The following is a 26,648-nucleotide window of genomic DNA, read 5'->3' on the forward strand; positions in this document are numbered from 1 at the left end:
CAAAAATATGTAAAAGAATATGTATCGGTCTAAACTGAGGAAAAAAAATGTTTTTTATATATATTTTTTGGGGATATTTATTATAGCAAAAAGTAAAAAATATTGCTTTTGTTTCAAAATTGTTGCTCTTTTTTTGTTTATAGCGCAAAAAATAAAAACCACAGAGGTGATCAAATACCACCAAAAGAAAGCTCTATTTGTGGGGAAAAAAGGACGTTGGTTTTGTTTGGGAACCACGTCGCACGACCGCGCAATTGTCAGTTGAAGCGACGCAGTGCCGAATCGCAAAAAGTGCTCTGCTCTTTGGCCAGCCAAATGGTCCGGGGCTTAAGTGGTTAACCACTTCCTGCCCAAGGTATGTCATATGACATCCTGGACTTTGAGTGGGGATATCTGAATGATGCCTGCAGCTACAGGCATCATGCAGATATCATCTTTTTCAGCTGGCGATTCCCTGCACCATAAGAACAATCACAGCGGCAGTTCAGCCACTTGATCGTTCTTACAGGCGGCTGGAGGGGACGTCCCCCTCTCACCACCCTCGGGTGCTTCTACCGGGTTACCCATGCAATCGGCGAGCCAAGGACGGAATCCACTGGCGCCGGCAGTTGAGCATAGAGATTTCGAAGGGACAGATGGTCCCCGGCAATCTCTATGACCTTCGGAAGAAGTACAAATTGCCGGGGACTCGGTTGAAAAAGCCTGAGATCGTTTATTTTTTCTTTTGATCTCGGTCTTTCCTGTCTGGAGGAGAGATGTGGGATCTTATAGACCCCGCATCTCTCCATAAAGGGGACCTGTCACGCACTATTCCTATTGCAAGGGATGTCTTCCTATTGCAAGAAATGTTTACGCGTTTGAAAAATCGCTGCACAAATAACGTTTAACATAAAAAGTTGCAATGGCCGCCATTTTATTCCCTAGGGTCTCTGCTAAAAAAAACATGTATAATGTTTGGGGGTTCTGAGTAATTTTCTCGGAAAAAATTATTATTTTTACATGTAGGAGCGAAGTGCCAGAATTGGCCCGGATGAGAAGTGGTTAAACAAGCTTCAACATGCTTTTTCTTCAGCAATGGAGTCTTGCATGGTGAGCATGCATACAGGCCGTGGCGATTGAGTGAATTACTTATTGTTTTCTTTAAAACAATTGTACCTGCTAATTCCAGGTCTTTCTGAAGCTCTCCACAAGTGGTCCTTAGCTCTTGAACAACTCTTCTGACAATTCTTTTCACTCCTCTGCGAGAAATCTTGTGAGGAGCACCTGGTTGTGGCCAGTTTATGGTGAAATTATGTTCTTTCCACCTCCAGATTATGGTCCCAACAGCGCTCGCTGGAACATTCTAAAGTTTTGAAATCCAGCTGTAACCAATGTCACCGGTATGTTTTGAAGCAATAAGGTTTTGAGAGAGCTCTTTGCTTTTACCCATCATGAGATGTTTCTTGGGTGACACTTTGGTAATGAGACACCTTTTTAACCGGCCTCCCCTGTGCATGCGCCCCGTGTGCGCCGTGATCACTGAGTCACTGAGACTCGGGTGATCACCGATCCAAGTAAGGGTCCGGTCCCGGCCCCCTACCATGTGATCAGCTGTCAGCCAATGACAGCTGATCACATGATCAAAACAAAAGCTCTGTGATCGTTTTTTTCCTCCTCGCGCTGACAGTGCGAGGAGAAAAAAAAGCCGATCACCGGCTCACCAGCAAGGGACATTGGTCCCGAAGAGGAGGAGGCAATAATGCCTCAATTGTGCCACCAGTACCCCCTGCCAGTGCCACCTGACATTGCCACATCACAGTGCCCACCAGTGCCACGTATCAATGCCCATGAGTGCCACCTATCAATGCCTACAAGTGCCACTTAACAATGCCCACCAGTGGTGCCAGTCAGTGCCACCTAGCAGTGTTGCAGATCAATGTACCAGATCAGTGTCCATTATTGCCACCCATCAGTGCCCATCACTGCCACTTATCAGTGCCCATTGGTGCCGCCTCATCAGCGTACATCAATGAAGGAGAAAAATTACCCTTTTTAAAATTTTATAAAAATATTAAAAAAAAAAAAAAAAATTTAAATTCAGTCTTTTTACATTTTTTTAACAAAAAATAAAAACCGCAGAGGTGATCAAATACCACCAAAAGAAAGCTCTATTTGTGGGGAAAGAATGATAAAAATTTAATTTGGGTACAGTGTTGTATGACCGCGCAATTGTCGTTCAAAGTGCGTTAGAGCTGAAAGCTGAAAATTGGTCTGGATAGGAGGGGGGTTTAAGTGCCCTGTAAGCAAGTGGTTAATAGGCCATCAGTTGAGACTGAACCAGCTGATATTAATTTGCACTGACCAGGGGCAGGATTGCTTTCTAATTACTGATAGATTTCAGCTGGTGTATTGGCTTTCCATGCCTTTTGGCACCTCCCTTTCTTCATGTGTTCAATACTTTTTCTCTGTTTCATTCCATTTTATTACACATAACTTCATTTCTGAACTTATTTGATTTGGTTTCTTTATATGTGTGGCTTGCATGGGCTGTTACCAACATGTGGTGAAAATGTAATGTCAATATCACCTTTAGAAATATATTAACCTAGAAAAATGGTGACGTGTTCAATACTTACTTTTTTTAATTCAATGGTATTTATTGAGGTTTTTTCATAAAGAACAAAGAAAAAGAACAGAAATAAACACAATATGTTATATATTGGGCAATATTATAGAAATCATGTGAATGGCATCTTATGCCATGTTTATACAGCAGTCATAAGGAACAATATGATCACTATCTAAATTAGGCATAAAGTGAGGGGTGTTCCTTATCTCCCCCCCAACACCCTAAAAGGGCACAAACTGTGATGGGGGGGGGGGAGAAACAGTGCTCACTGTAGTTACAACAGCTTCAATAAGTCTGATTAAAGCTGTAGGTACATATATCTGTTACAGGAGATGAGCGTTAAGACGTCAAGAACAGCAATGAACTAAAGATAAGAATAACAGATGTTGCCGCCACTAATAAAACATTGTAGGCAGCATTCAGAAGGACATGCAACTCACTAAATTAATACAAAGGAGGTGCAGACTAAAGTAATTAGAACAGGTATGAATATTTATATAACAATACGTTGACCTTGTCATCTAGACTTAGAAAATACTTCATTGTTCCAGAAGGACCATTGGGAACACTCTGCTTGGCTGCGCATAGTCGGCCTTTGCTTAATGCAAACATACATTCGTAAATACTGTTTATTTGAGTAGTAGTTAAGACTTCTGAGTAAGAAGGACTCAAATTAGAGAGCCAGTTATGGTTAATATTCAATTTAGCCGCTAATAGAATGTGGATTATTATACATCTGAGTGAGTGGGGAGATTTCTCAATTCCTAAGTATAAAATGGCAAGTTCTGGAGAGGGATTTATCTGAATGTGAGTGACATTCTGGATGAGATTGAAGACATCAGACCAATATTGAGAAAGGAATCTGCAAGACCACAGAATATGTAACAGTGTGCCGTGGGAGACCCCCTCTCTCCAGCATAAGGGCGATATGGAGGAGTCTATTGTGTGTAGGATGTGGGGGGTTCGATACCACCTGGAGGCGATCTTATATGAAAGGTCCCATAAGTTGGCTGATTTAATTGCTTTATATGGTGCATTTAAGGCTGCTCTCCATTGATCTTCTGTGAAATGTGTTCCTGGCTCAAGCTCCCATTTGATCTGGGATTGAGTTTTAGTAAAAGATGTTTTTTTTTTTTGTGTTTGCTAAAAAAAGGGATATGCCTTTTAATATGTGAGCTCTTTTCAGACCAATATTTCCATACTTGACTAGGAACGTTCTGAAATATTGCAGATGAATGAATTAGGCAATGGGTAATTCTGAGATATTGATAATACTCATTGGCAGGAAGTACAGGTAAACTCTTTCTGAAGTACTGGGAAAGATTTAAGTACTCCGGATGCATAGAGGTCCGAAGGTAGGGGGATGTCCCTCGTAGTCCATGCTGAAATACTGATGCCAGGAGTTAGAAGGGAAATGGTATTTAATGGAACGGGGATTGGGGTTATGGAGTCCCTGTGGGATGATTTGAGGATCAGGTGGTGGAAAGCCGACATAGAGGCTAATAAGTTAGGGAATAGGAGTGTATATTTCTTGTGTTTTGTGGAGAGTGCTGATGACCCAGCTATGAAGGTTCCTACCTGGGACTTGCAGGGTTTCTAAATTTCTCCACAGACTCTGTGAATGTGGCACAAACCATACCTTTTAATTGAGCTAATTATGTGGCAATATAGTAATCCCTTAGGTCGGGAAGTCGCATGCCTCCAGCCGATTTATGTTTGAGCTTAGCGTGAGAACATCTCACTCTTTTCCCTTGCCAGATAAAGTGGTTTAACACTGTAGCTTTCGAAAATAGGATGTAGGTATAGGAATAGATAGTGTTGGAAGAGGTATAATAGCTGTGGAAGTTTAAGCATCTTGAAGGACGTGAGTTTTCCCATCCATGAGAGTATGAATTTGGAAAGGTGTGCTAATTCGGATTGGAGGTAGGGAATTAAGTTTTCTTCAAATGAAGATTTAGAATTGGCTGTGAGCTGTACTCCAAGGTAATTTTATAGAATTGTCCACCCAGAGAAATGGGAAATGGTCAGAGAAGATAGACTGGGTAGTAGAGGGAATATTAAGTCCTAGAATGTAAGATTTGGATTTGTTGACCTTATAGTAGGAAATGGAGCTAAACTCCTGCAACCATCAGGCCCTGGTGCTTTGTTATTAGGAAGAAGTTTGATAGCTTTAGTTATTTCCCGGGTTGTGAATGGGGAGTTCAAGGTTTCAAGTTGGGAGGTGGACAAAGCGGGTAAGTTAATAGTTTGTAGGAAAGATGTCAGAGGGCGTGGGTTGCTTAGTGTCAGGGTCCTCTTCTTCTTTTTTTTTTTTTTTTTTTAAGTTAAATAACAAGCTATAAAATGCGCTAAATGCATTAGCAATATCCTTGGGGTTAATCAGCTTTTCTTTAGTGATCGGGTGGTAAAGAAAGGAGATGAATGATTCAACGCGTGACACCTTAATTTGTTTGGATAGGAGTTTCCCCACTTTATTTTCACTGACATATAGGGTAGATTTAAAGCTTTTGTGATTATATTTGAATTGATCCAATAGCATGGATCGAAGTAAAACGGAGTTGGCCCTGTTTGGTTTTCAAGCGATTGGATGCTTTTTGTTTAATGAATCGGGATCAGGCTATCAATGCACTGCAATCTCTTTCTCTTAGCCCTAGACCTTTGCTGAATAAAAATTCCTCGCATGTAAGCCTTGTGAGCCGCCCATACTGTAGCTGGGTTAGAGACAGAGTCCTTGTTGGTGATGAAGAACTGTTCCAGATGGTCCTTCAAAGTGCTGCTGTAGGGGTCCCCCTGGAGAATGTAAGTGTTCATCCGCCACAGGAAAGTGGGTGAGTTGTGAGAAGAATCTGTGATGGTATGGGGAATGATCTGAACAGGTTATTGAGTGGATGTGAGAAGTGGATATTTTTTGTAGTGTCCACTGATCTGTTAGGAATAAGGCTATTCTAGAGTATGAGTGACAAGGTGAGAAAAAGGTGAAGTTCTGATGCATGCTGACATCTTCACACATCTTGCAGCTGAAATTCTTTCAAAAGTGGGTTTAAAGAGAGATTTTGGAGCCTGGATGGGATGCAGGAGTCCATACTGATATCCAGTGTTAGATTAAAGTCTCCACACCTTTGAACCGTGTCGATTTTCAGTTTGAGTTTACCTATTTACCTAGGAAACATATTTGATGCACGTTTGGCGCATTGACGTTTACTAATGTAAACCAAGGGGTTGTTGAGGGAGCATACTAGAATAATATACCAGCCATTGTGGTCCAGCACCTTGTCATGTAGTTGAAAGGATATAGAGGATTTGATTGCTATTAATAGCCCTCTTTTTTTAGAGTCTGTGAAGATGTGGGGGAACTGGCTATTGGGGCAAATAGGTGGAGACGAGGCTTAGAAGTGTGTTTCTTGCACACACAGAATGTCGCAGTGAGATTCCTTAACACATTTCCAGAGGGAAGATCTTTTCACTGGGTGGTTTAGGCCTTTAATGTTGATCGTCAGGAACTTGATAGTCCATATGAAGTTAGAGAAGTTATGAAATTTAATATGCTAGATTGATATGAATGCCATACAAGTTGTCAGCAAGTGATTAGCGCAGTAAAGTAGATGCCACCCATATTAAACCATGAGGTAAGAAACAGTAAAAATGGTAGGCAACAATCAACAAAACAAACGACAAGAAAAATAAAAATAAGACGGACAAACTGTGTGCCAAGTGGCCGAACAATCGGCCTTGCAGAAAAGTGCTGTGCACTTACTTGGCTAAATTGTGGGGGAAAAAGTTCAAGTGGCCTAGTCAGAACCATAAATCAGTCCGGGATATAGAAGCAGGGATGACGGTTTAGGCAGACGGTGGACACGGTCAATCACCATTTCAATATTTTTTCGTTCAGGCAGTAATGCTTTGAGGAACTCTTTTGCATAGCCCGCTAGTTTGTGGGATTGCACTGTTTCCACAATTCCTCTAATTTTTATGTTGTTACGACGTGACCTGTCCTCCAGGTCCGCCAGCTTGCGTTTCACCCAAGTGCGATCCTCAAGGTTATCCTCATGTGCATCCACTAGGTCGTTTACAGTTGATCCAAAACCCCCTAATTAATTTTCAATGTGTGACACTCTGCCTGAGACTGAGGATATGTCAGCGTGTAAGCTCTGCATAATGGATAACACATCTGTCTGCAGATAATTCCTTAGAGTGGATAGCATGTCTTTAAGCGTAGTGTCTAGTATTGGCTGATCATTTGTAGGGAAACTGTCAAATGGTCAGGAGCACTGCAGGGGTTGATGGTATGCATATTGTTCAGGCTCACCTCTGACATTGCTGTGTGGTCTGTGTCCAGCCTCATCCTAGCTTTAGCAGGGCTGCCTGCCAGTGGAGTGCCTGGGGATGAGGAGGGCAAGCCTTGCTCAGGGTTGGTGAGCTCCATAATGCCATATTCTGTATTTTGGCTTTGTAAGATTGGGAGCCAAGAGGGAAGAGATGCAGACACTGCAGCCGTGGCATCATCTTTTGATTCGTCCATTGGCCGGCTGGATCAGGAAAGAGGTTATTTTCTGAGGGTGCCTGTCACCCTTTCTTTTGGTAGACATCATGCTATGCTGCAGGGGGATGTGGAGGGTCTCCAGGTGCAATTTTCGTCCTGAAACGAGGTCCCAGTAAGCTGGAATATGTCGCTGAATCCCAGGCTGTCTACAGAGCTCAAGGCAGAACGTCCATAACCCAGTGGGGATCAAATGCCACCAAACGAAAGCCCTTTTTGTGGGGAAAAAAACAATATGAATTTAATTTGCTTACAGTGTTGCATGACCATGCAACTGTCAGTTAAATGAATACAGTGCTGAATAGAAAAAATGCCCTGGTCATGAAGGGGGTAAAACCTTCCAGATGTCAAGTGGTTAAATATACTATACAAGACATATATTTTAAAAACAGGTGTTTTTTTTATTGGTATGAGAAAGAGAAATCTAAAACAGCATGAATAAACAGTTTAAATGTTCTATCAAAGCAAACTTGATCTCAACTATTTTTTTCTTGCCGCAACAGTTAACGCACTATAGTGTAGGGGTAGGCAACCTTTTGAGCACAGTGTGCTGAAAAATGTTTTCAAAGAAATTGAGTGTGCCGGTTTTATAACAAAAAATGTCAACTTCACACTCTCAATCACGGAAAAGGATTTTTTATAAAATAAACGCTGTAAACTACTTTTAGTGGTGAGTAATTAACATCCTGCACTCTCACGCCTCAGATCAGCCCCAATTCCTGCATCTTCACACCTCAGATCATAGTCCCTCCTGCAAATCTGTTTCACCACTGTACCCCCCTGCTCATCTGTCGCACCACTGTACTACCCTGCACATCTGCCCCACCACTGTACTACCCTGCACATCTGCTCCACCACTGTAACCCCCTGTGCATCTGCCCCACCACTGTAACCCCCTGCGCATCTGCCCCACCACTGTAACCCCCTGCACATCTGCCCCACCACTTTAACCCCCTGTACATCTGTCCCACCACTGTACCACCCTGCTCATCTGCCCCACCAATGTACCCCTTTCTCATCTGCCCCACCAATGTGATCCCTGCACATCTGCCCCACCACTGTAACTCCCTGTACATCTGCCCCACCACTGTAACCCCCTGCACATCTGCCCCACCACTGTACCACCCTGCACTTCTGTTCCACCAATGTTCCCCCTTTCCCATCTGCCCCACCACTGTAACCCCCCTGCACATCTGCCGCACCATTGTAACCCCCCTGCACATCTGCCCCACCACTGTTACCCCCCCCTGCACATCTGCCCCACCACTGTGTCACCCTGCTCTTCTGTCCCACTAATGTTCCCTCTTTCTCATCTGCCCCACCACTGTACCTCCCTGCACATCTGCTCCACCGCCATACCCCCATGCTCTTCTGTCTCACCGCTGAACCATCTTCTCATCTGTCCTAACACTGAACTTATTTGCTCATATGCCCCACCACTGTAACCCCCTTTCTCATCTGTAGGCCCCGGCAGGGTGTTTAGCCACAAGCTCTTTTTGCTTGCCTTTTGGTAAGGGTGCATTTTATATGGTGTTCGGCACATATTGGTGGTGAAAGATCGCACTTTTTTTTTTTTTTTTAATCAAGGTAGCTATTTGTACAGTATTATGTGATTCATGGACACTATTTGACATCCATTTACTTTTTTTTTTTGGGACTCCTATTTTTTGCATTCATTGCATTTTTTAGTCACATATGTGTGTTTATATGTCATACTTATATATTTATCAGTTTATTACATAGGACTGTTTTATCCTTGATTCAACGCCTCACTGTTAGCGCAGCTATTTTTTCTTTTTCTGTATGTTATATGTGTGTATCTCACATGATTATTTGCTGCTTTATTTTCTCATTTTTATTTTTTTGTGTGTTAGAGCACGGTATTTCTCCCTTTTTTTTTTTTTTTCTTTAACTGATAACAGTCAAGAGACAGAGAGCCCAGGAAGTTATCGATGCACAAGATTTCTGGCTGGATGAACAGCTATTTTGTGTGTGTGTGTGTTTGTTTTTTTATGCATTTGATGTAGTAAAACACTTTCAATTGGAAATTTAAAAGACCAAAAGGGAGCAAATAAGACAAATGTATTGTTAGAGTTTACATATACCGTGTATACTTGAGTATAAGCTGAGTTTTTCAGCACATTTTTTTGTGCTGAAAATGCCCCCCTCGGCTTATACTCGAGTCAAACACTTTTCTGCAGCAGAGAATGACATTTTCCGAACCGAGTTTGGGGCCCGTATCTCGGGGCCTCTTGGTGCTAGGAACCCCAAATTTGGTATACAAACCCAGCGTAACTAGGACTACAAGAACCAAGTGGCCCCGAGATACAGGGCCCCAAATTCTGTTCAGAAAATGTCTTTCTCTGCTGCAGAAAAAAGCTTGACATTTTCCAAACCGATTTTGGGGCCCCGTATCTCAGGGCCACTTGGTGCTAGGAACCCCAGCTTTGGATATGTTGTAGTGCTAGTTCCACTGGGTTTGCACAACAAATTGGGGTTCCTAGCACCAAGTGGCCCCAGGATACTGGGCCCCAAAGTTGGTCAACTGTGTCCATCTGCAGCAATGTCATTTCGGGACCCTTTGGGTCCAGAGACCCCCAAATTTTGGCTGCAGCTAGGGGGTATCTAGGAACCCTTAACTACTAAGTTTAAAGTTCGGGGGACCTATGGCTGCAAATGGGCACAGTGAGGCATGCAAATGGGCACAGTGAGGCTGCAAATGGGCACAGTGAGGCTGCAAATGGGCATTGTTGACCCTCTCTTTCACTCACAGTAGCTGCACATTTCTCACCCTAGGCTTATACTCGAGCCAATACGTTTTCCCAGTTTTTGTGGTAAAATTAGGTGCCTTGGCTTATATTTGGGTCGGCTTATACTCAAGTATATACAGTACTTTAAGAGCTTATTTACACATAGTACGGTGACTGGTGGTTTTCCCCACTGGATCAACTCCAGTCACCACTACAGCACATAAGAAACAACTGTGTTTTATGTACCCCACACTACAGTACAACACAAGCAGCAGTTGTGGTGCAGTGAGCTGTGATAAAATGCAGACTGTGGCACACCATAAGGTACTGCCTGTCATAGCACAATAGAGCTCTGTGGTGCAGAGACATGAACGAAGCGTCACTTTTTGACACTTCAAATAACGTTTTAAAAAAGTAACCAGTGCGGTGCACTGAAATGCTCATCACACTGCTCCCTCGCCGCAGCCCACTGCAAACTAAAACTGACAGCTGCCCACACACTAAAATGGGGCATTTAATGTGCAAGCAGTGTGAATGAACCCTAACTGTTACAGCATGAAGAAACAGCTTAGAGGTGATAGCAACCCCTCATATAAACTGATATACTGTATACAGGGCTTTTTTTCTCAAACAATAGGTGCTGGAACTCAACCACGACCCCCCTAAACTCCTCCCCCACACACACATCAAATAGTGGGTGTGGTCAGATTTCACAAACAATAGGAGGGTCTTAATGGGGCATTAACCACTTCCAACCCATTCCTGCCCAGGCCAATTTTCAGCTTTCAGCGCTGTCGCACTTTGAATAACAATTGCGCAGTCATACAACACTGTACCCAAATTAAATTTTTATCATTTTTTCCCCACTAATAGAGCTTTCTTTTGGTGGTATTTGATCACCCCTGCGGTTTTTATTTCTTGTGCTATAAACAAAACAAAAGTGACAAGTTTGAAAAAAACAATATTTTTTACTTTTTGCTATAATAAATATCCAAATTTTTTTTTTTAAACAAATTTTTTCCTCAGTTTAGGCTGATACGTATTCTTCTACATATTTTGGTAAAAAATATCACAATAAGCATATATTTATTGGTTTGCGCAAGTTATAGTGTCTACAAAATAAGGGGATAGATTTATAGCATTTTTATTATTTTTTTTTTTTTTTTACTAGTAATGGCGGCGATCTGCGATTTTTATCATGACTGCGATATTGCGGCGGACATATTGGACAATTTTGACACATTTTTGGGACCATTCACACTTATACAGCGATCCGTGCTATAAAAATGCATTGATTACTGTGTAAATGTGACTGGCAATGAAGGGGTTAATCAGGAGGGTGCGCTGTAGGGTTAAATATATTGCTAGGGAGTGATTCTAACTGGGGGGGGAGGGGACTCGCAAGGGGAGGAGACCGATCGGTGTTCCTCTGTACAAGGAACACACCATCGGTCTCCTCCCATCTGACAGGACGTGGATCTGTGTGTTTACACATACACAGATCGACGGTCCTGCTCGGTTACCGGGCAATCGCGGGTGCCCGGCGGACATCGCGGCCGCTGGGCATGCGCACCGGGACCCGAGCAATGCGGCGGGCGCGCGCTGCCTGGAAGGCTGCGCCGTCATATGACGGCGGCCCGGAACAGCTGCACCATCCCGTGGTTAAATAACAGGATTGCATTACAGAGTGCAGAGTTCAGGCGGGGGTTAAACACATAGTGCAGAACTTTCACTTGTAAACACAGAAACCAGACATCTGTGTTTACAAGTGATTGTGGTGAGCAGGCACCAAAGGGTCAGAGCCAGAGGTGGTGGAACTGAGTTCCTCCACGTTCCACCTGAAAAAAAGCCCTGACTGTATGTATTTCCATTTATGTGAGGGCAACCTAAGGCACTGCAGCTGTTGAGAAACTACAGCTTGCAGAAGGTAATTCAAAGTTTCTCATACAAAGAAATGATTCCCAAATCCAGGCATGGGGTGATATATGTAGTTTCTCCATGGCTGAAGGGCCGGCTCTGCTTACACCAGGTAAACTATACTGAACTATACAGTCTATAGGCTATAAATTATAATACACTATACAATATCAACAGATACATACATACAGGTTATGTATACTACTACTCATTCCTGAGTGTCGGCAATAGCCACTTCTCAGCAGACAAACTCTGGCATCTGTCCGCATGAGCCTTGGAAGCAGAATTTTCAGCAGCTTGTCAAAGATCTTCTGAGATAAAGCCTACAAAGCACAAACAACAATTGAAATTGTGGTGTAAGCAAATGCTAATGCACCATCCATATAGGTTAACCCCCTCAAGATAAATGTGAAGATACACTTGTGTAGCATACAGTAAGTAGTTCATAAAATGTTCATAAGGAGTTCATAAAATGGGTGTTGTACTTCAGTAGGTAGCTACATCTGAGACAGGGATTCATCTCTGCAGTTAAGGAACACAGGGGGGTGCTTGCTATGTGCATCATCACTGGGTTACTACGATTAAAACGCCAAATGCAAACTCACAGAAATATAAAATTAAAGAGCTTACCTGCAGCAATGCCTCATTGGAAGGAGGCCATCCACTCAAAGAGCTGCTTTTAACAGCAAACAGTGTGTTGTCGGTGAGGAAACCTAAGTTCAATGTTCCAGGAAGTGAAGAGAGCCACTGTGGAGCACAGGGCATGATGTGATGTCACACCTGGGTTGGCCTGATTGCAACCTCTTAGGCTGGATTCACATCTATGCATTTTTAGTGCTTTTTGCATTTTGCAGATTTGCACTACAGTCCATACACCATTGTTTCCTATGGAATACGTTCTGTAAGGCAAATCTGCAAAATGCAAAAAGCACTAAAAATGCATAGATGTGAATCCAACCTTAGAGAGGTCTGTGAGTGCAAAAGGGGAAGAGCAGAGAGCCGGTGACTGGTGGTCACCAGCCCCCTGCAGGGTGAAATCTGCGAGCTGAGTGTTCAGCGGTGTTTGATCTCTCAGTTCTCGGTCTAGAGGTGGTGGGGGACACAGATGCAGCCATCTAGATGAGTATCATTTTCTTGCTTTTCTGTTTCCCATACTTCTCTTTCAAGGCTAACATCCACTCCATAGTGCCCTGTATACAAGATCACATGAATCTGTGTTCATCATTATTATGAAAATTTGACACTAGTACTTTGCCTGTAAGCTTTTCCAATATACTTTCAAGCTTAAGGACTTGAAAGAATTGAATTATGTTTTTGTGCCTGGCATATACTGATGTGAAAATGTGAATAGGTGCCTAGGGAAGCTTCAACATCTTCTGGGAATTCTTTATCAACATCTGTAGCACAACTATTATTGTGGGGTTTGTTCTGAGCTACAACAATCTTTTTATGGGTTATTGGGAGGACTTGTTCATTTGATCTAAAAACAAGATGACCTCCAGAGAGTCCACTATCCTAGAGCACTGAATTTGTATCATAATTTAAGAGTAATCCCTTTGGGTTACAGACAGTAGGCATCAACTCCATTGCTCAAGAGAGACTTATTGGATCTTCAACACACATTCTCTTCCCTTGCATGGATTTGAGTACTACAGTGACACCTAGTGGAATGATAATTTAAGTACAGGTTTGATGTAATATTATCTGCTCATTAAAGCGGTTGTATACCCGCTGTCTTTTTTTTTTTTTTTTACACCTGCAAGGGAAAAGGCATAATGAGCTAGTATGCACCGCATACTAGCTCATTATGAGATACTTACCTTAGAACGATGCGCCGGCATCTCACCTGGTCCACGCCGAGGGAGCTGACATCTCCCCTCGGCGTGTCTTCCGTGTATCGCGGCTCCGGCGCTGTGAGTGGCCAGAGCCGTGATGTCGTCACTCCCTCGCATGCGCGCGGGAGACTTCTGCCCGGCAAGCTCCGGAGTTTGCCGGTGTTCTGACATATACTGTCCTCCTATCGGATAGTGTCCGCTCCGTACTGCGCAGGCACAGCGCTTGCGCAGTACGGAGCAGAAGGACATGCCGAAAGTGTCCGAAGTTGATCAGCTGACCATCAGCTGTACACGGCGCTTCGGCACTTCTTAGCGATGGCTGTGTAAGAGGGCCCCTCGCGGGCTCGCTTCGCTCGCCACGCTTCGGGCACGGCCTCGCTGCGCTCGGCAACTATTTATTCTCACTCTATGTCCGCTTGGATAGTAGGGAATGAACCTGGACACAGGGTGAGAATAAAAGCGCAGGCGACGTGTACAGCTGATGATCAGCTGTTAAACTTCGGAGACTTTCGGCGTCTCATTTGTCCTCCGTACTGCGCCTGCGCAGTACAGGGAGGACACTATATGATAGGGGACTGTATTTGACAAGACACCGGGCTGTCAGCCGAGAGTCCCCTGTGCGCATGCGCCGCTGCAGTCAGCGGCTCATTGCGAGGGGAATATCTCCTAAACCTTACAGGTTTAGGAGATATTTTTTTTTACCTACAGGTAAGCCTTATTATAGGCTTAACTGTAGGTAAAAGTTACAAATAAAGGTATACAGCCGCTTTAAGATTCAGCCGTTTAAATAATTATTCCTTAGATAGTAATTTGTTTTATGGTTACTTTGTAATTTCTATTATGTTTTATATATTATTTATCTGAGTCTTATTGTGTATATTTATAATTTGCATGCATGCGGTTCTTTCCTAAGCCAGTTCAGTGCTGGAACCTCAGTTGTGACAGCTGCAGTCTGTCTTTTTACATAAGAGCCTCATTTCCACTCCCAGCTCCCTAGCCACATTTTCACAGGCACACAGGACTGAATGGATTGATAGCAAGTCTCAGTCAGGGCTGTTTATTTTATTATGCAAGTATCTCATTTTCTCCACTCTGACAAGGGGGCAGGGCCATTGAACATTTCAGTGGAGGTACCGCAATCATCTCCAGCTTGACTGCTCAGTCCCTTGAGTTTAAAATTCTCTGGACAAGCTGAGGTATAGGGCATATCACTTTCTGTGTACAGAGCCATTTACAGTTCTATTTAATCTGCATGCTATCATTCTACTTGCCAGCTTCTTTTTGGGGATAGTCAAGGCTTTTTTCTCAGATCAGGTAAAGGAACTACTAGGAGGGCATTACATACAGAGTGCACATTTCAGGAGCGTGCTACACAAGCCATTGTGGAACGTCTTTTTATGTGAAGGGTATTCATTTAAGTATGGAGTGTATAATGGTGTGTGCAGGAAAGGAGTAAGGCGTGTATGACGGTGTGTGTGCAAGAAAGAAGTGTGCCATGTAGGATGGTGTGTGCAAGAAAGGAGTACATCGTCCATGATGGTGTGTGTGCAAGAAAGGAGTGCGGCGTGTATTGTGTGTGCAGGAAGGGAGTGCGACGTGTATTGTGTTGTGGAAAAGAAAGAAGTGTGGGGTGTATAGCGGTATGTACAGGAAAAGAATAGGCATTGTATAACATTATGTGTAGGAAAAGAGTCCATAGTGTATGACAGTGGGTATGTTCAGGAGAGGCATGCAGTAGGTAGTATGTTCAGGCGAGGAGTGTGGAGTGTATAAAAGTAGGTGGGATGTTCAGGAGAGGAGTGCGGAGTGTATGATGGTAGGTAGTATTAGGGCTGCACAATTAATCGTTAAAAAATCGTGATCTTGATTCAACCTCCCTGACAATCTCTATTGCAGAGTTTGCCGATTCTTTCATATAACAAGTGGAGAAACTTATCTGTTCACTCAGCTGTCAAAAGAAAACATCTGGGCAGTCTGCCAAGATTTTAACATGAAACATTGTAACTCACTCTTCCTTCTTAGATCAAAGGGATAAACTTCTGTGTGAAAAAAAATCCAGGCAGTCTGCCAAGTTTTTCACAAGGTGTAAATGCAGGAATTTTAACCACTTAAAGTCTAAATCTTTTTCTGACACTTGTTTCTTAAAGAGGGAGTCCACCTAAAAAAAAAATATTAAAAGCCAGCAGCTAAAAATACTGCAGCTGGTGACTTTTAATAAATGGATACTTACCTGTCCTGGAGTCCAGCGATGTCGGCAGCTGAAGCCGATCGATCACTCGGCTCTCGGCTGCCGCCACCGCCATTCTCTTGCCAGTATATCTCAGAGGCTGGGCAATGAGCTCCCTTCCTGTCCACACATGTCAGCAACAGGTGCTGACAGTATAGAAGTGTAGAGATATTCTGCCACCACCTCTGAGCTCTTGATGCAGCCAGCACCAGTGTGCACTGAGCGAGAGTGCTGGGGTCAGATGGAGGGGAAGAGAGGCCAACGAGGGTTCTGTGGATCCACCAGGAGAGGAGCGCTATCCCTTGTAGACACAGAAGCCGGGCTTCTGTGAAAGTGAAAGTTGCAAACATCAAGCACAGGGTCAGAGCCTGAGGTAGTGGAACTCCACTCCGCCACATTCTGTCTGGAAAAAAAACTCTGGGGATAGTTCTTTGGAAACTGTCACCAGAAGAGAGTTATTGTCCTGCTTGTATGCTCTGTTTAAAGCAGAACTTTACTCAAAAAGAGAAGTTCACCTTGTTTGCATCCTCCCCCCTCCACTGCCACATTTGGCATTTCTTTTAGGTGGGGGAGGGGGCAGGTACCTGGTTTTGACAGGTACCTGCTCCCACTTCCAGGTCAGATGCGCCACGGCGATCTGAGCCGGAAGTTCGACCCCCCTTTCTTCCCCCACAGCCTTCTGGGATACATCACAGGTCCCAGAAGACTGCGGGATTATTCAGAAAGCACAGCGCGACCCGCATATGCGCAGTAGGAAATCCCCTTCCCTTACTTAAGATGCCGGTGCCTGCATCTGAAGCTGATTGAAGAACCGTCTCGGATGAAAACATCGCTTGATCCCTGGACAGGTAAGTGTCCTTATATTAAAAGTCAGCAGCTACAGTATTTATAGCTACTGACTTTTAATTTTTTTTGGGGGGGGAGCCTGGAGCTCCTCTTTAAGTTAAACACTTTGTAAGCTCATGTTCTTCTATATTTCATCTATTAAAAGGTGTTTATCTGCACTCACCAGTGCACTTTGCCTGTCTAAACCGAAAGGATAAGGCCTAATAAAAAATAACTGCACATATTTTTACAGGTAAAAAAGTGCATTTATTATAATTTTTTTATTTCATTTTTTTTTCTAGGGCCTGAAGAGCATTGTACCCACGATCAGCAGATTGCAGGTGCAATGTCAGGCTCCTGCGTAGTCTTCATCTAGCTTTGTGCCTGAATCCCCATACAGGCTTTCTAATGCAAAGCTAGATGAAAAAGTATATCTCCTGTGATGGAAGATGGTATTTGTAGTATTTTCTTTTACAAATTGCTGTGAATGATACGGCTGTGTGGGTGGAGACCTGCACAGCCACGCCGCGGGGTGGGGAGAGGATCCCTCATCCACTGTCACAGAGCAGGGAGCATGGGCGGCGGGTGCATAGGAGCATGTTACACCCTAAATATGGGTGTACCATACTCCTAAAGGTGAACTTATCCTCTAAACATGGTAAAATGCCTGTTGACCTGACTAGGTTACTTTAGGTAACACATTAATGGGAAGGCATTTTTGGTTGATGTTGGTTGTCGCAAACTTAGAAATGGAGGTCATACAGAGGTTGTGCGTATTACTGGACACATTGTTGATGTCTCACCTGAGCAATTAGAACCTTATTTAGTGTCAGTTGCTCACAAAAAACACCCTGTTTTGGAGAAGGGGCAGCCAATCCAAATAAACCTTGTCTTTTTCTGAATATTTGCTACTGATGTACAATATGCCTTTATAATATGGCACTGTAATAACTCTTAGCAGTTGAGAAGGCCAGTATGGTGGCCTGAATTTATGGGAGGAGTCCGGGGGGTATTTAGGAAGCCCACTCATCTGTGGCCTTTGTCGGTTCCGGTGCACGATTCGTTATGTCACTAGGCCAACTCTTCCAACTCACTCAGTGTTCGTGAGCTGCATGTCCGTACTTCCAGAGGCTTTCGGTTTTCCATTCGTGGCTTTTCGTAGATCGAGTCTTTCTCAAACTGTTGCAGGTAGGAGTCGTATATAATTTCTTCATTTCATGCATCGTTGTTTGCCAGGTATCTTGTATCACCGAAAAACACTGCTACGGAACTTACGAGTCATTCATTCATTCATTAAGTCTCCGTATGCAGCCTTTTTAGCCTAGTGCAAAACCACAAACTCGTGGCTCAGTTTGTGAGCACAAACACTGAGCCGTTTTTCATCAGTTTCATTCGTACATTCTCATACTTTATTGTTTCACGCCACATAGTAGGCCCATTTCACTTAAAAAACACTGTCTATCATTTCAGTTATTTTAGTTCACATTACCCTACACTCCGGTCCATATCCAGTCATATAAGCGACTCACCAATTCGTCCCGGCTACTTTTGTCATGTCATCTCATGCCATGCTCCGCAATCCGGTTTGCTGTCAGTAGCAATCGCGGCACACCGCTTTGGGTCTCTGTCATGGCATCCATTGTTATTTCGCATATCCTTCACTCTGATTCTAATCCAGACACATCTGCGACACACAGATTCATGTCGGTTCGTTCTAGTCCTTCCATCTCATTCCATTCCGTGCTCCACAGTCCAGTTCGTTATCAGTCGCAAATTTCGGCACACCGATTTGTGCCTCTGTCATGACAAATCATTTCATTATTACATTTTGCATACCCTTCACCACGATTCGAATCCAGTCACATCTGCGATTCACTGATTCGTGTCAGCCCGTGCTGGTCATTCTATCTCGTACGGTTCCATGCTCCACAATTCGGTTCGTTGTCAGTCGCAGTTGCGGGACACAACGATTTGTGTTTCTGTTGTGGCAATCATTCCATTCGTCTCATATACCCGTCCGATTCAAATCCAGTCGCATCTGCGACGCACTGATTCGTGTCGACTCATTCTAGTCATTCCGTCTCGTGCATTCCATGTTCCACAGTCCGGTTCGTTATTAGTCGCAAATTTCGGCACACCGATTCGTGCCTCTGTCATGGCAAATCATTTCATTATTACATTTTGCATACCCTTAACCCCGATTCAAACACATCTGCGACGCACTGATTCGTGTCGGCTCATTCTAGTCATTCCGTCTCATACAGTTCCATGCTCCATAGTCCGGGTCGTTGTCAGTTGCAAAATTGCAGCAAACCGATCCATGCCACTGTCATGGCAAACATTTCATTCATTACATTTTTGCATACCCTTCAGTTCGATTTGAATTCAGACGCATCTGCAACGCACTAATTCACGTCGACTCGTGTTAGCCATTGTTATTTCCTGTTCCTCAGACAGGTTCGCTGTCAGTCGCTATCGCGACACACCGATTCGCGCCTCTGTCATGGCAATCATTTTGGTCATTTCATATACCCCACACGCCATTCAGAGTCCAGTTACTTTAGCAGCACTCCAATTCGTGTTGGCTTCATTTCGTTCATTTTATTTCACCCTCGGTTCATCGAATATTCCACAGTTCGATTCACTGTCAAGTCACTGTTACGGCACCCCGATTCGTGTCGCCATAACTTCAATCATTCAGTGGTCTTATTTCGTATATTATCTGTCATGTTCTCCTTAGGTTCGTCAGTCGCTTCATGTCGGGTCATTCGTACATTTTTCGTTTTTTCATCCCGTCATACGCGCTACTGTTGTTCGAGGTCGGTCGCCTCAGCGACGCAACGGTTCACTTTTAAATTCAGATCACTGCATGATTTATCACGTCACGGTCACCCCTTAGTACGGCTCACCCTACGGTCCAGTTCGAATCCAGTCGCAACACGGCACATCGGCCCACATAGCTTCAGATCAACTTCTCAAAGCCGTTTTCCTTCAAATTCCCTTTATGGTTTCAAATTAGTTTGTTTAAACATCGTTCACCTCCCGATAAGGTTTCCCTTGCAGTCGCTATAAAAAACATTTCAAAGTCGCACAACCCTGCCACTCATTCACCTCCTAATGGCATGTAATTAAGCCACTCACTGTTGCCTGTCTGTCATTTCTCCTCTAGGTCAGTCGAGTTCAGGTAGTTCCATCCTGCACCAGGTTAAACATTATTCCACCAGGTTCCGGTCGACTGAGCTTTCGACCTCAAAAACCAGGATTTTTCAACTAGGGCACATGTCAGCCAGATCCATGTCACTGGCCGGCAGCGAAGACCTCACATCTGCCCCTCTGTCACCCTCTCCGGTTTTAGAGAGCAGCAGCGTGCAGTCCCTCAGGGGATGGACCATTCCCAAGTTACAGCGGAGCTGAGGCCCAGGATTGTGCCCTTCCCCGCTACAGCCAGGAAATCCGAGCTCTTCAGCCTCCTATTCCCACCACCAGACGGGCCCGACACACAGCAGGCGTCTCTTCAGTCTGTGTCCTCGGCCATTTCTCAGCTTAAGATAAAATTTGTTTGGTGTATGACCTGTCTGCCCCTCATTCTTCCCTCATCACGAGTTTGAATACCATAATTCCTTCTGAGGAATTCTCCCTGAAATATGCTTCAGTCGACATGGCGATCCAGTCCATTATCAAAATAGGCACAAGCTTCTACCCATTCAACCATCCCTCTGGTGCTGACACGGCATTAAATGGAAAGAGTCATATTACTTCACCACTGAACTGACCTTCGGCTTTAAAAGCATCCCGTGGCTCTTTGATACCTTCGCACAGTCCCTCACATGGATCCTGTCCTACCAAGCCCAGTGCCAGATGGTCATTTATTAATGTATTATCCTGATGACTTCCTGCTAATCCAAACAGCCCGGCGTGCCCCCGGTGGACCTAGATAGGTGGTGTTTGTGTTCTGCTATGGGCACATTGAGATAACCAAAGTGGAAGGCCCGGCACACTCTATCACCTTCCTCGGGGTCAACCTTGACACTCGCTCCATGCAGGCCAGCCTGCCTCCCGACAGACCGACCTGTATCAGGTCAGTTCTTCATGACTTTACCCATGCACAGGGGTGTACTAAGGAATGGCTTCAATCCCTCTTAGGGATGCTCAACTTTGCAATGAGAATCATTCCCCAGGGACGATCTTTTATTTCGCGCCTCTTGGTATTCCTCGCTCAGACACAGGACCCCCGATCAAATCCTTAGACTAGACACAGCAGCAGTAGCGGATTTGTCTATGTGGTATGAGTTCCTTATTAGTTGGAATGGCATATCCATGTTCATACCGCCAGCCTTTATTACTGCAGGTAGTAACGTATGCTGCAGCCTCCACAGGCTTCGCTGCAATTTTTGGCCATCATTGGTTTGCAGGACCGTGGCCTCCAGAGATGCTCCTGATCCCCGTCCAGTCTTCCTCATTTTCGAGCTATACCCGATCGTGGCAGATCTGGGGCCATACCTGGACCGGACTGACAACCAGGCCATGGCCGATATCGTTAACAAGGGCAGGTCCAAGTCGCTCCCTATTATGTCCTTCCTACACAAGCTGGTACAATTATCCCTGCAGCATCAGTTCAATGTGCACTGCACATACATTCCGGGCAAGTGCAACATCGCAACAGACGCACTGTCCCGTTTTAACTTAATTTCATCTTTCCAGCAGAAACCCGGAGCCGACCCAACATCATCTCTTATCCCACCTTGGTCTCAGCTGACATTGTATTAAAGCAGCACCTTCACAGCGCGACCCAGCTCATCAATCCTTATCCCACAACACACTCAAGGCATACCACACAGCTTGGAACGCCTTCTGCAAGTTTCTGGCATCCTGCCCCGCGGCAACGTTAACAGACACTAAGCACATACTAGCTTTCATTTCATATTGTCACACTCAATTGGCTCTATCGCACAACACCATCAGACTATACTTATCCGGCATCCAACACGTCCTGGCCTTACAGGATCTCGCAAAGCCATCCCCGTTCGCAACCCATTCGATCCGAGCCATTTCTGCGCGGCAGAAGCCGCAGCCTATAGTCAACTCCAAACGCTTTCTCATCACGAGTATCATCTTCAGAGACATGTTGTCCATCCTCTCTCGTTCCCCGTTTGGCTTTCCTCTCAGCTTGGTCATTCAAGCGGCCATCTACATGGCCTAATACGGTTTCTGCGGCCTAAGCGAGTTTACCTATAATAGCCCTGCAGGCTAGGTACTGGGTAGATGTCACCTGGCTTACTTCCAAGATCATTTCATTCTCCACCTCGCAGTATCCAAAACCCAGCAATCTGGCCCCAGGGTCGACATCCATCTTTTCAAGACAAACAACAGTAAATAACACCCTCAACCAATAAAGAGCTTTCAACCCTACTTGAATATTTTTGCTCCCTTTTTTGGTATACCGACCAGCAGACCAGGGCATACTTCAGTTCCATTTCATGATGTGAAGTCTTGTGGCGTGTTTATGTGGTTCACATCCATCCCGCTTGAAGGGCTTCGACTATAAATACCTATTATTCATTATGTACAGAGAAAACTTAGACGCATGTACAGTCTTTGTTCCAATTACTTCCAGAAATGCATAAAAGTACATGGATCATCAACCTGGACAGTTATTTCTGAAGCGTAACTAAGAGGAGAGATGTATTCCGCATTATATTGGCAGAAATAGACACCAGCATGGGCGAAGAGCACATACTTTTTCAGGCGTGAGAAAGCATACACTTTTCACAAGAAACATTACTTGGCTGAACGTATTTTATTTTTTTTGGAACATAAAGAAGAATGATATGCCATGAGTGTCCTGGATTTTGCTTTCTATCTTGCTGTATTTGGCTACCTGCTTACTAGGGGCACAAGACCTGCTGCTGTGATTTTACAGAGGGCAGATGTATGGGATCTCCAAAGGCAATCTCTTCAAAATGCACTAGTATGAGCTCCCTCCAGACTTACTAATGATGAGGTCCACACATTTACTTTACTTGTATTGCTTAAAGTAATAAATGCCCCTGAATCAGTGGGCAGTACAAGTAATAAGTGCCCCTGTGTTAGCGGGAGCATTGGTTTTCGTGTGTTATTGGGTGGAATGGTGCCACTGCCACTGTGTAAATGTTTACCCCCACACTGGTCTTAAGTGAGACTTACCTTGGAGGCTCCATGTCTTGCAGTAATCCTCTTGATGATGTCTCACAACCTTGATTATACAGGCATTCCACCTGATGGTGCCTGTTACATTGCCTTGCATTTCAGTGCCCAGCACCCACTGCCACTCTGTATACCGAAGCTCCCCCACTATGGTTTGCAATGAGAAGGCCCTGCACGCAGAGCCTAAACTCCACCTGCATTTCCACCACATGGTCATCGTCGGGGATAGAGATTTGTTTTCACGTATCATATGCTTTTAAAACTGTTGCACTGATTCTTTTCAATTATATTTTATGGAGTTTAAATTGTTATTCGTAGCACTTTAAAGTGATAGCACACCTACTTTTAGGAATTTTTTTTTTTTTATCTAGCATTTGGATATTTTAGTGTGCTGCTATTACATTTTATTTTTTGTGCAAGAAGATTTCTTTTGTTTATATACGTGTAGATTGCTGGGTCAGCAGTGATCCTTTTTCACAGCTGGTTAACTTAAAAAAAAACAATACTTCTAGGTTTTTTAAAGAAAAAATGTTAAAGCAGAACTTTAGGCAAAACTTATATTTCCATTTTGAATAGCGTAAGGGAGGGTTATAACCCCTGTACAGTTTATTTTTGCCATCTGTGTCCCATTGGGTAGATTTACATACAGTTCCTGTATCATACCCACTCTAAAGTGAGGGAATCCCTGGTTTCATCAAAACTAGTATCTCCACTGGATGATAGCCCCACTATTCCTGTTCTGGGGACAGCCCAACATTTGGTATTTTCTTTCACTTTCAGTGCTAATGGTAAACAATACAAATGAGTAGGGTGAATCTCCCAAATGGGTACACAGTAGGAAAAGTGACAGGTGTTCTAATCCCTCTCCACTCTATCCAAAACTAAAATAAGTGTTGCCTTTAAATATACTTTAAGTGAACATAGCAAAATATTTATATACGATTCCTGTTGATTTTCATTCATACTAGCATATTCTGTAAAACACTATCTAATTTTCCAAAACTTTGCAAACCTGGTACTTGCAAATTTAGTTTATGCCACAAGGTGTCACTACATCCCCCTACATCTGAAATGTGACACTCCTGAGTTGCAAGTGGTGATGCCCCTGACCAGTTCTGAATTGTGCTTGTGTTTTGACTAAAAATTTTTCATTGCTGATTTTTTGGCTGCAAACCTGTGCAAAATGGTTTCAGTTGCCCACCCAGAATTAAAGGCACAGGGGTCAACAATATACCTGTTGCGCAGACTTTTCCAATTCACAGCCTGCTGATTTGTATTTATATATGTAGGTAATGTGTTTGATAAATGTCCCTCATTGAGTTTTCCACACCTGTAGTGCCACATTCCTTTTCTCTAAAGCAGCACAGTTTGCATTGTACTTATATTCTATATTTATAAGAATTATTCATATACAGTGTGATGTCACATTTCAGAAAGAAGGTAACCCAATTTATTAAAAGTAAGCTTGGATAATGTAATGTATAATGCATTTCTTCTTAATAAAAAAAAGGATATTATAAAACATCTAGGGGTCAATTTACTGAAGCTGTTCACATGGAATATTGGTATCACATGACCTATTTGCATAAATTATCTCATGCGAAAATTTAAGAACCAATTAATGAATTAAAATGTTAACTACGCCTCATTACTCCAGAAACTCAAATCTCTCTTGCAGAATTGGGCTAATTATATTTTGTCTTGGCTGGGAGACATAGCAGCAATAAAAATGACGTACTTGCCCAAATAACAATACTTAGTCCGAGTCTTACCGATTCCTGCGTCAGGCCCGGTTCACACTGGTGCATGATACACTTTGGGAGCACATGTCGCATGATGTGTACAAAGTAATGGTTCCCTATGAGAGCCGTCTTAACTTGTCCGACACAAGTCGGTCTGACTTCAGAAAAGGTTCCTACACTACTTTGGCCCGACTTTGGTCCGTTTTCAGCCCATTCCGTATAATTGAAGTCGGATCCTCGTTCTAACAATCCGACTTGTGACATCCGACATGGTGATTACAGTAGCAGTAAAAGGAATTTGTCACACTGGGATTGTTTTGATTGGTCAAAGGACAAGTTGGACTATCTCAAAGTCAGAGCAAAATCGTATCCTGTTCATTCTAGTTGGGTGGAAGTAGGACAGATTAGGACCGAAGTTGAAGGGCAAAGTAGGATGATTATTATTCTTATAGGATTTATATAGCGCCAACAGTTTGCGCAGCTCTTAACAAAATGAAGGCAGACATTAGTTACATAACAATTTGGTACAAGAGGAATCAGAGGGCCCTGCTCATTACAGCTTACCATCTAAAAAGGGAGGGTCAATTGATACAAAAGGTAATAGCTGTGGGGGGGTGAGCTGATGGAGGAGGTAAAACAGTGTATTAGTTAGAAGCAGGGTAGGCTTCTTTAAAGAGAAGGGTTTTCAGGGATCGTCTAAAGATCGTTAGATTAGGGCAGTGGTCATCAACCCTGTCCTCAGGGCCCACTAACAGGCCAGGTTTGCAAGATAACTGAAATACATCACAGGTGATATAATTTGCTGCTCAGTGATTGCAGTATTCTAATCTGCATCTCCCCAAGGTATTGCATAAAACCTGGCCTGTTAGTGGGCCCTGAGGACAGGGTTGATGACCACTGGATTAGGGGACAGTCGGACAGATTGGGGTAGGGAGTTCCAAAGGATAGGAGCAGCTCTGGAGAAATCCTGGAGGCAAGCATGGGAGGAGGTGACAAGGGAGCTACAGAGCAGGAGGTCTTGGGAGGACCGAAGAGAGCTGCTTGGTTGGTATTTTGGGACGAGGTTAGCGATGTAGCTGGGGGCAGAGTTATGGATGGCTTTGTAAATTATTGTTAGTACTTTGAATTGTATTTGTTGGGTGAGAGGAAGCCAGTGGAGAGATTGGCAGAGCGGGGTGGAGGACACTGAGTGGTTGGTAAGGTGGATGAGTCTTGGCTGAAAGCACATGGATAGTCATACAACAGTTGTGTCGTACCCAGCCTCAGTCATGGGCTCAATCCAAAGCCAGGTGATGCACTTTATTTGACAAGGCTGCAGATCGACGATCTCTAAACATGTTATGTTTCAAACCAGACTGAAAGGAGGGTTAGGCGCCCTGAAATTCTTGAGTTACTACCAAGTTGTGCAAATCACACAATTTACTAAATATCACGCCAGCTCTAAAAGCCTGCTGTGGATTGAGCTGGAAGCTGTGGAGTGTGCCCCCTGTCCATTCATTACTTACTGTGGTTACATTCCTGGGATTGGAAATTACTTTCGAACACCATTACACCATCACACAGCACTCAATGCAGTTGTGGGACAACATCAAGTATTCAAGAGGTCTGCCCTCTCCTCACCTCCTGCTACTGTCCATCATTCGCAACTTATCCTTCATCCCAGCTTTTCAATCACATGGGGGTCCTCAAACGTTGGATAGCATCAAAGGTTACTCACTTTCACTCTTTGTTGACCACCAGAGGATTCATATCTTTTGCTGACCTCCTAAGAAGTTACCACCTACCTTCCACTTCATTATTTTGGTATTTGGAGGTTAAACCTTATGTGATGTACCTTGGTGGAGACCCTTTAACCTCTTAGCGCCAGTGCCTCCCAAGAGGTAGGCTATGCTTCCTATACACATCTCAAGGTTTAATTTTCAATGTAGTGTACTTTTAAACCTAAGACTGTTTGCTATGTTACCAGTCTGTTGTATACCTCCCATTTTTTCCCCATTCACATGTTCTAGAATGTAAACAATATT

Source organism: Aquarana catesbeiana, linkage group LG05 (assembly GCF_042186555.1).
Source record: "Aquarana catesbeiana isolate 2022-GZ linkage group LG05, ASM4218655v1, whole genome shotgun sequence".
Taxonomy (NCBI): Eukaryota; Metazoa; Chordata; class Amphibia; order Anura; family Ranidae; genus Aquarana; species Aquarana catesbeiana.